Genomic DNA, 10319 nt, shown 5'->3' with positions numbered 1-10319 from the left:
GTGTGTCCGTAGTCCAGATCGTGTAATGCAAAGACATTAGGCATCGAATTCAACAGTGATGTTATTCTCGCTTTCCACTCTGGCGTTAATGGAGACTCTCCAAAGTCAATTGGAATCTTTGACAGATGTGGCTCTGTCTTCTCACTTCCAGTATCCACTTTAGAAGAATCTTTTTCCATCACTCGCTGGACTGCATGGATTTTAGCTATCACAGCCTTTGAGGTAATTACTAGATCAGTTTGAGTGTCATTCCTCACTACTACTGGTAACTGAGCAAAGCGTTGCCTTGAAGGTAGACTGTGCAGACAGCTTGCCACCAAAAGACCACCAGGTAAGGAAGACGTTGTAGGTGGCTCCACTGACACCCATTTTTCATAGAGGGCCTTTCACATGAATTATTCCATTCTGAACTACAGTGCACCCTGCCGGTACAACTTCTTGTTGATTCCCTTTCAACTTCACACATCCCACAGTTCCACTGAAAGCATGCAATTTCCTCTTCTTTAGCACATTTATCACAGCCTGATAGCCATAACAAAGTGAGTTGATAGCACCTGTGCCCCTTTGAGTGCAATCAGCATATAACACATCAAGCGAGTTGGTACCAATTAGAATCTGTGGTAAGTTTGTCAGGTCTGGGACTATCAGAGCTAGTGTCGGGACCTCGGCTTCCACCCCCAGGAAACTTTCGGGAAACTTTAAGTTGAGCTCGACATAACCCAAATACTGTACGGTTTGTCCGTTGGCTCCCTCTACTTCAAGAAGATGCTCCAAGGATTTCATAGGGTGCCTGCACAGGTATTTATCATAGTAAGACTTGGGAATGGTTGTCACCTGCGACCTGGTATCCAGAAGGCAGTTCACTTCCCTCCCTTCAATTCGAATCCTGGTGGTGCACCTGGTCCCTACTAATCCGGTAGGTAATTCACAATGTGGAGATTCATGAGCATGCTGGTGCAACAGATGTTCATTCTTCTTAGGGCATTGTTCTCTTCTTCCCGTCTCTGTCCGCCCCGCAACTGAGACGGATTTCAGTTTAAATGCTTAGTGTTGGAGATGTTCTGCAGATCTCATCTGGCCTGTCGCTCTCTTAACTCACGGCGCTTCTCTTCAACCTTGCGATGGTTTGGTTCATTTTCACAGTTAACTGCAAGATGTCCATCCTCTCCACAATGAAAGCAATAGCCAGGGCGGGGTCTGCTGTGTGATTGCCAGGTGGGTCTTGAATTTCTATCCAGCTTGGGTCGGTACTTTTCAGGAAAAGTGCTCAAAACTGGAGACTCTCGATATTCCCTCTGCGCTCTTGGGACAAGATGAGCTTGAAGTTCAGCTATCTGCTGCCTCAATTCAGAGAATTCCTCAACAGTAGGACTGATCTTTACTTTACGAACTGGCTCTGGTTTCATCGCAGAGATCTGGGCTTGGAGTTTTGCAACCTCCTTCTTCAGGGTTTCGACTTCAGACTTTTCAGCTTTGCTTTTGGACTTTGCTGACTTCGGCTTTTCACTTGACTGGCCTGACACCTCGTCAGTGGAATCTTCAGATACATCACTGCAGCACACAACCTGTTGATGGATCGCTGTTCGTAATTTAATTGGAACAGTAGAATGTCTGGTTATTCCGAGATGCTTCCTCATCCTTTCTTCTTTTAAAGTCTGTTTGTCCTCTGCAGTACGAATGAGAACTACCAGCTCAGCGAATGAAGGGGATGTGACTCTCTTTCCTTCCAGCTGCAACTCAGTGATTAGGCTGTTGTCCCAGCAACCTCTGCAAAATTGCTTGAGAAGGCAACGGTTCCGTTCAGCTTCAGCAACACCACCACGTCTAATTGCAACACTCAGCATTACATGAAGACGGTGAAGGTAAGTGGAGGATTTTTCCCCTTGATTTTGCAAGGTGCCAATGAACTTCGCAAACAATTCATCTCCATCTTCCACTGAGCCATATACTGACTCCAACAGTTCCAAACACTCTAGTGGCAGGGCATATGGACCGATGTGGTTGACGACATCCGAGGCTGGAGGCAGTAGGCTGTCGAGAATCTTCCCAGTCTTGTGTAGATCAGAGAGAGACTTGTCATTCAGTAGGAAATCCACACTTGCACTCCAGGTGTCAAAGTCTGGTTCATGGCTTGGGCAAGTGATTCTTCCTGAAAAGGATTTCCGTCGGAAAGTAGCATGCGAAGAGGACAAGGATTCACTGGTCTTTACCACATGCTCCATCACTACTCGTTGGATTCCTGGTGGACCCAACGCACTAACAGGTAGGTTCAAGGACATGGTCTCTGCAACACTGGCGTCAGAACTCCATATGTTATGAGAGGACTGTGCCAGGGTGCTCCCCTTGGCTGGGTTTTCAGGTTCTTGGGTTGGAACACTCAATAATGGAAAGATCTCTGGTGAGGGTATTGCAGCTGTTTCTGCCTGTCCATGTTGCGCATTAACAGATAGTTGACATTCCAGATTCAAATTTGTGGGGGTACTCACTCGCACCATACTGTCATCTGCAGGCTGTTCACTTTCTGGAAACATCAACGCAGATATCTTCTGCAGCTCGCACTGGAGCACTTCCTGCACAGCTCTTCCACTGCCTCTGGCGATGGCCTTCAATTCTTCCAGGTACTCTTCAGTGATGTTTCCACCCGTTTCAGAAGTGTACACACTACTCAGGCTGCGTACCTGGAACACAACATTAGCATCTAGTGTGCTTCTGATAGTTAAGGGCATCGAGGCTTCTAAATAGTGCATCGCAGACTCGTGTGAGAATTCCACAAGAACACTGTGGTGATACTCTGACTTGGTATCGTCAATGATTACGTTGCATTTGATGGACCCATATTTTAGCAGGGAGTCTTCTATTTCTAAATCTGAGTCAGAAAGGGTTAAGCCACTTACAATGACTGCTCTCCGGACGTTAATGTCTTCACGTTTCACTACTTCCATTTCTGTCTGTTTAACTGTTATTCTACTTGAGCAAGTGGGCTTAAAAAAAAAAAATTTCTTACTTTTCTCTTAAACTCTTTATTGTCTATATGTAATTATCAAGTTTTAACTTTTACACTTTGCTGCAATATTGCTCCTGGCTGGCTCGCCATGTTTTATGTAGCACACGGCTCGATACTAGATCCTACAAAATCAAAACCATGGACCAGAAACAGAAGATTTTTGGATCGACTCACAGAAGTAATTATTAGCAAAGATGATAGTAAAAATTAATAAAATAAATAAACCACTCGGAATACTGGAATGTAGCTAATTAAAAGGTAAGTGTATTTCTTTTCTCTTTGTTTGTTGTCTTGCATATGTTGTATTTTTCGAAATTGGCAGAATGAAATAAAACAAAATAAAAACAAATGGATAACAGTAACACACAGTATTTGAAATAAACGATAAACACAGAAACAGTCAACAATTCCAAACGTCAGTTTCTGAAATTTGACCTCAGTGTCTCAATTTCAAGTTCAATATCTAAATTTCAAATTCCAAAAAAAATATAGGAATGTTCATCAAAAATGTATTAATGAGTACAGTCCATGAAGAAAAAAAGAAAAAAGAAACTTTATCCTGAGGGAAATCCAGGAAAAACTTGGAAAAAGAAAGAAAACCTGTAATGTGTGCAGTCTGTCCTACCAATCAGAAAACTCTTTCTTGCAACTCTCACAACTCTTTTGCTCTGTTTCCAGGTACGAGAATATGGGATGGCTCGCCAGTCCAAACCAGGGATAAGGATCCACAGCCAGGACAGAATTCAAGATCACAGCAGCAATTCAGAAGCTCACAAAAGAGAGAAATAAAACAAGAAACACAAAAAAACCCGGCCTTGCAAAAACAAAGCCAAAACAATCATCAGTTAAACTCATTTAAATAAACAGTTTCAAATTACTAAAATGTCTGTTTCAATTATTTGGATACAAGAAACAAATACATGCTAGTCACCATGTGCTTAATCAACACACTAGAGTCTATATGCAGAGCTAGCAAAGCTAGCACCGCATGGCACACACTTTACAATAGAGAAAAATATAATCTCAACAAAAAGTATGTCTTTCAAACATTTAAACATAACTATATGCACTCACATATTATATCAGAAACACTTAAAGCATTTTCAAACTAATTTTTTACATCACTTTTCATTTTTCAAATGTATTTTACACATTGAGATTACAAAAACAGTATCCACATTTCCAAAATACATTTCTTATAAAGAAATTTGTACTCACCAAGAAGAAATATAAATCAGAGAACAAAAGAAAAAAAAGAAAAATAGTTTCAAGGAAAAAGATCGCAAGATTGATCCTATCACGTTAGTGTTATCTTCTCGTCGCATTCAAGTTCACAACGAACTTCTCAAAGCTTAAACATAAATCTACTTTTCACTTTTGAATGATCTATAGCTGGATTATTAAACAGCTATTCTCAAATCATTTAATCTACTATCACTGTCGTGTAGTTCGGTATCTCTCGTGTCGTTCGCAATCTCTCTCACTCTCTCTCACCTCTGCTTGTACGCGATCTTTTTTGGAAACTTTCCAACAAGGGCAGAGCTAACCTTTCACCTCACCAATAAGGATTTAGTTCAACTTCTATGTTTTGGATTATTTGTAATGAAATAAATCAATTTTACTTCATGTCCTTATTTTCTTACTATACATTTTATAGTGATATAAATAAAAGAATAATAATTATTAATATTAGTGACCTGAGTTAATGACCTGGGTTACACTTGCCTTCAGTCTGCTGTTCTGTTAGATTCTAAAAAGATGAGGATGTGAGCTAGAAAACTTCTGTAAACCTTCTGTGAACTTACACTGAATGTTCGCTGAATGAACAGATTAGTTGATGGCAAATTTAATTCTGCTACATTTACTACTGGCAGCTAATATAAATAATTGTAATTAATCAAAATTAATTGTAATTATTTATATACACTTCCCTTTTGAACTAATTTACTACACCTGTTTTCTGAGTAACATTCTGAATATCACTACAGATATATATTGTTGCAACACCGCCGCCATGACCAGTCTGACGGAGCTCATTCTTATAATGGTAGCTTGGTGGAGGACTCATTTAGACCAATATAATCATTTGATTTTAGCCAGTTTCAGTCAAGCATTACATGTCATGATCATTTCATTTGCAATAACTTATTTGGGTGCAAGTGGTCTAATTTTAAGGAGCCCAAACTTTAAAAATTGTTTTTGTTCATTGATTTTGCAATTTTCAATTTTAATCACGATCAGATTATTTCTAGATCCTGCATTAAATGTATATTTTGACCTCACTATTCGGGAATAGTTTATTATAGATTGGACAGCGCAAGTAATTCTACTTCTTACTTCTTGGTGTTGTTAACCCAGCACAACCGTACAGATGATCTCTTTGCCCTTCAGGATTGTGGATATCTGCACAAAAATATCAATAACACGAGCACTAGGGGAACAGTTGCCTTGTACAAATACCCACACCTGTGGTTTTGGCCACTTGAGTGCGCAAGACTGTCCCAGTTCTTAAAAATGCCAAAGCACAGTGCCATTAATGCACATGGCTGATTTATACTTGATGTGTCCGCAAGTTCACTTGGGTGCACGCAGCAAATATGACGTTATCGCTGTCTATGTGTGGTGGTGTGCATGGCATTTTTTGTAACTTTCCATGCAGCTCTGCATCTGGAGATGCATGGGTTCAGGGCAATTCTAGTCAAACATGCACATCTGTGTCAGCATTTGTGTGGAAACAGATGCAGTTTGATGTGAAGTTCAAACTCCATCAGGTACTTTTGATGCTTTGACGGAAAACAATCCTTAGTAGTTTTTTCTTTTTATTGGAAGAAAGTTTTATTTTTATTGTATAACATATGATTATAATTCAATTAGATTCTATTTATACACTATTTGCTTAAAGTTGTCTTGTGTATGATGATAAATAAAGGCAATAGCTTTAATCAGTTTGTACATAAAGAAATTATTTATTCATCAACTCATTCATCATGCGAGAAGTCGTGTATACCGGCAAATTACTTTTTCTCATCTGTGATTCCCAATGGTTTTAGAGGACAATTACTTTTACCTTACTTTTCTAGTCTAGGTCTTGGTGGATTCAGGAGCTTCAGGAGATTTCATCTCCTCCATCAGTCTCGTCTCACTCAAGTCAAACTCCCTTGGCACCGTAATTCCACCGTCTACCAAATCTCCAATATTCAGGGAAAACTGTTGAGAAGGGGTTGGTATGCCATCACACCCCGGAAGTCACTCTTTGCATTGGAAACTTCCATGCGGAATGGATTTAATTCCTGGTGCTGGAGGAGGCCACTATAGATATCATCCTGAGTGCCATGGACAGGGTGAAATGAGACAGCATTCACATTCATAAATATCTTATGGAATGGCAGTATTGGTTCCTTTGGACCTGTGGCACGTAAAGGTGAAATTGACCTTGGCTGGGTTAGGTGGGTTTATGTAATGAATGGCAACTTGTCCCTTGATGCTGCCCAGTGCAAAACCAATAGGTTTACTCTGCTTGTCCTTAAAGATAGCCACACAGTGGTGCCCATGCTTCAGAGGTGACTCTATTCATCAAAACTATGAAGGCTGATTTTCCAACTGGTCAACAATGAAACCACATTCTGAAGTGGCTACAGCAGCCATAGGATATACCACATCTGCACAGTAACACCTCTCTGGCATCTGCAGATACATGGGATTTAAAAAACTTGTATCCTAAAACTTCAGTGTTTTGTCCCAGCTGCCAGTCATAACACAGCTGTAGTTTGCTGCTTTAAACCAGTCCTGATGGGGCCTTCATGTTGAGCTATCGAATGGTCTGATTGCTGTTCAGATCCCAAATCTTGGCAGTTTTGTCCCTGGAGGCTTTAAAGACCTTTAGCTGTGCTTAAGGGACAGTCTGACCATTATCTTTAACCTCCCAGCACCACACGTCATTGGCCCACGAACCTCCGATTAGAAAGTTTCCAGGCATTGTAGAAGGACTGAATGGCAAGCAGCTTATGCTGTCATCGGTTGGCAATGTTACTTCATCATCCTTCATTGGTTTAGAACTGTTTGTGGTGGCGCTGCCAAATACAACTGTTCCCCCAGACCCAAAGCCCATATTTGTCCCTAATAAATTCATTTCAATCTGTTAGGAGTAACTGTTAAGAGTAAGAGTAAGAGTATGAGTATGGTGAGTTGAGAGTAAAATTAAGTGAGTTATGTCAATCTGTTAAGAGTGAGTATGGGTGAGTAACTGCTGCAGAAATATTAGATTATTTCCATAAATCTGTTTCCCGCTTCTGAAACGACGGTCTGCTCCATGGACAGTGCAATTATTAAAGAATACAAACACAAGAAAATGTATATATAAACATGGTATGGAAAAAGTATGATAAAAAAATGCTTATAATAACAAATGCGGGACATTATACTGTAGACATATATTATGAGCAGGAATGTACATGACAAGAATGTGCAAACAGGTTGTACAGGGTATTTATATAGCAGCAATAGAGGTAGTAAAAAAAGTAGATAAATAAAAATAAACAATTATAGAAAATGCTGTGTGCCAGTGAAAATATAAGTATATTAAGTATCTTACTGATAATTAAGTGAAGTCATGTAGAAGTTAAGAGACTGAGTTTGAGTTTAGGAACCTGATGGCCTGGGGGAAGAAGCTCCTCCTAAGTCTTTCAGTTTATGTCATCAGGCTATGGAAGCACTTACCAGATGGCAGTAAAATGAAAAGACATTTACAAAGGTGGTTAGAGTCCTTAATGATTTTAACAGCTCTGCTTTTGCAGCGTTTGAGGTAGATGTCCTGCAGAGAGTGGAGAGCAAACCCTGAGATGCTCTCAGCAAAGCGCATAACTCTCTGCAGGGCTTTGCAGTCCTGACTGGAGCTGTTCCCATACCACACTGAGATTCACTGAGTCAGTAAATATGGCCCCTGAATAGAAAGTTTTCAGGATTGCTGGTGAAACACAGAATTTCCTTAGCTGTCGCAAACGGTACAGTCTTTGCCTGGCTTTATTAACCTGAGTTTGGATGTGTGAAGTCCAGTCAGGTTCTCTGAGATGTTTACACCAAGGTACTTGAAGCTGCTCACCCTCTCCACAGGGGTCCCGCTGATCATAAGAGATGTATAAGGCAGCTACTGTCTCTTCCTGAAGTCCACAATTAGCTCTTTAGCTTTACTCACATTCATAGAGAGACAATTGTCCTGGCACCATGATGTGAGTTTCTCTACATCATCCAAGTATATGGCCCAGAACCACAGTATCATCAGCAAATTTGATAATGGATGTGGAGCTGTGGAAAGACACACAGTCATGTGTGTAGAGAGAGTAGAGCAGAGGACTCAGAACACAGCCCTGTGGGGCTCCTATGTTCAGGGTGATGGGGTTGGTGGTGAACTGGCCTACTTTTACTTGAGGAAATAAAGAATCCAGCGTGAAGAATTCAGGCCAAGGTCCATGAGTTTGGAAGCTAGCTTGATGGGGACTATAGTATTGAAAGCTGAGCTATAGTCAATGAATAGCAGGCTTACATAGTTCCCATTGCTGCTGTCAATGTGCTTGAGGGAAGAGTGCAGGACGTGAATGATGGCATCCTCATTAGATCTGTTGGGGCAAACTGAAGAGGGTCCAAAGTATCTGGGATGGAGGAGCAAATGTTGTTTTTTATAAGTTTCTCAAAGACCTTCATGACTGTTGACGTGAAGGCAACCAGGAGGATAGCCCATCAATTCAGCTACAGCAGAGACACTCGGAGCCTGTGGCAGGGGATACAGACCATTACGAACTACAAACCCCCACCACGGACCTGTGACAGCAACATATCTCTACTGAACAAGCTGAACACCTTCGCTCGCTTTGAGCAACAGAACAGCACCACTGCACAGAAGACTCCACCTCATCCCGGCGACCAGGTGATGACGCTGACCCCAGACAACGTGAGGAGATCCTTCGGCAGGATCAATGCACGCAAAGCTCCGGGTCCTGATAACATCCCTTAGTGTGTACTGAGAGACTGTGCAGCAGAACTCACTGATGTCTTCACAGACATTTTCAACATCTCACTTAGTCAGGCTGTTGTTCCCACATGTTTCAAAACTACCACCATAATTCCAGTCCCGAAGAAGCCATCTCCATCCTGCTTCAATGACTACAATCCTGTTGCACTTACTCCCATCCTCATGAAGTGCTTTGAATGGCTAGTCATGCACCACATCAAGTCTGCCCCCCGCCCCCCTCCATGAACCTCTTCCAGTTTGCATATCGGTCCAAGCGGTCGACCAATGATGCCATCGCCACTGCCGTCTACTCTTCACTCACACATCTGGACAAAAAGGACTCATACATCAGAATGCTGTTCATAGACTTCAGTTCACCATTCAGCACAATCATCCCTCAAAAGATCATTTACAAACTGAACCAGCTGGAGCTCAACACTTCACTGTGCAACTGGCTGTTAGACTTTCTAACTGGAAGACCTCAGGCAGTACGGGTTGGCAGCAACACATCCAGCACTAGCACCATCACACTGTACTCTGGGGACCCCCAAGGATTTGTGCTGATCCCTCTCCTCTTCACTCTGCTGACCCATTACTGCACACCGTCACACAGCTACAACCTCTTTATTAAGTTTGTGGATAACATGACTGTGGTGGGTCTCATTAGCAACAAAGATGAGACAAACTACAGGAGCAAGGTGAGCCGCCTGGCCAGGTAGTGCAGTGACAACAATCTCTCTTTGAACGTGGAGAAGACGAAGGAGATTTTTGTTGACTTCAGGAGAGCACACACTCAGCATGTTCCTCTGACCATCAACGGTGCAACTGTGGAGAGAGTGAGCAGCACCAAGTTCCTGGATGTGCACATCACAGAGGACCTCTCCTGGACCGACAACACTGCAGCACTGGCCAAGAAATCACAACAGCGTCTCTACTTCCGCCGCAAACTGAGGAGAGCCAGAGCCCCGCCCCCCATCATGTACACCTTCTACAGAGGCACCATCGAGAGCATCCTGTCGAGCTGCATCACTGTGTGGTATGGCGCCTGCAACGCGTCCTGCCGAAAGACTCTGCAACGCATAGTGAGAGCAGCTGAGAAGATCATTGGTGTCTCTCTCTCCCCTCCCTCCAGGACATTTACGGAACCCATCTCACTCGCAAAGCCCTCTTCATTGCAGGTGATCCCACCCGTCACACAGCTTCTTCAGTCTGCTGCCATCAGGGAGGAGACTGCGGAGTCCCCAGGCCAGGACCAGCAGACTGAAGGACAGCTTCATCCATCAGGAATGAATGGTGGAGAACTTGCCCCCC

General features: G+C 42.4%; 1 long non-coding RNA gene and 1 pseudogene across 1 annotated transcript; both read right to left on the bottom strand.

Moving 5' to 3' along the window:
• Positions 1-3246: 3246 nt before the first annotated feature.
• Positions 3247-4611, bottom strand: LOC132157685 (uncharacterized). Its single transcript, XR_009437592.1, has 2 exons — positions 4219-4611; positions 3247-3818 (listed from the first exon to the last, which is right to left on the bottom strand). It is a non-coding gene; the product is annotated as an uncharacterized LOC132157685 (long non-coding RNA).
• A 1590-nt stretch (positions 4612-6201) lies between these two features.
• LOC132159013 (mRNA export factor-like) lies at positions 6202-7139 on the bottom strand (annotated as a pseudogene).
• Positions 7140-10319: the final 3180 nt, after the last annotated feature.

Source organism: Carassius carassius, chromosome 15 (genome assembly GCF_963082965.1).
Source record: "Carassius carassius chromosome 15, fCarCar2.1, whole genome shotgun sequence".
NCBI classification, from domain to species: Eukaryota; Metazoa; Chordata; class Actinopteri; order Cypriniformes; family Cyprinidae; genus Carassius; species Carassius carassius.
Note: the sequence above shows the minus strand (reverse complement) of the source record. Positions and strands in the feature narration are given on the sequence as shown.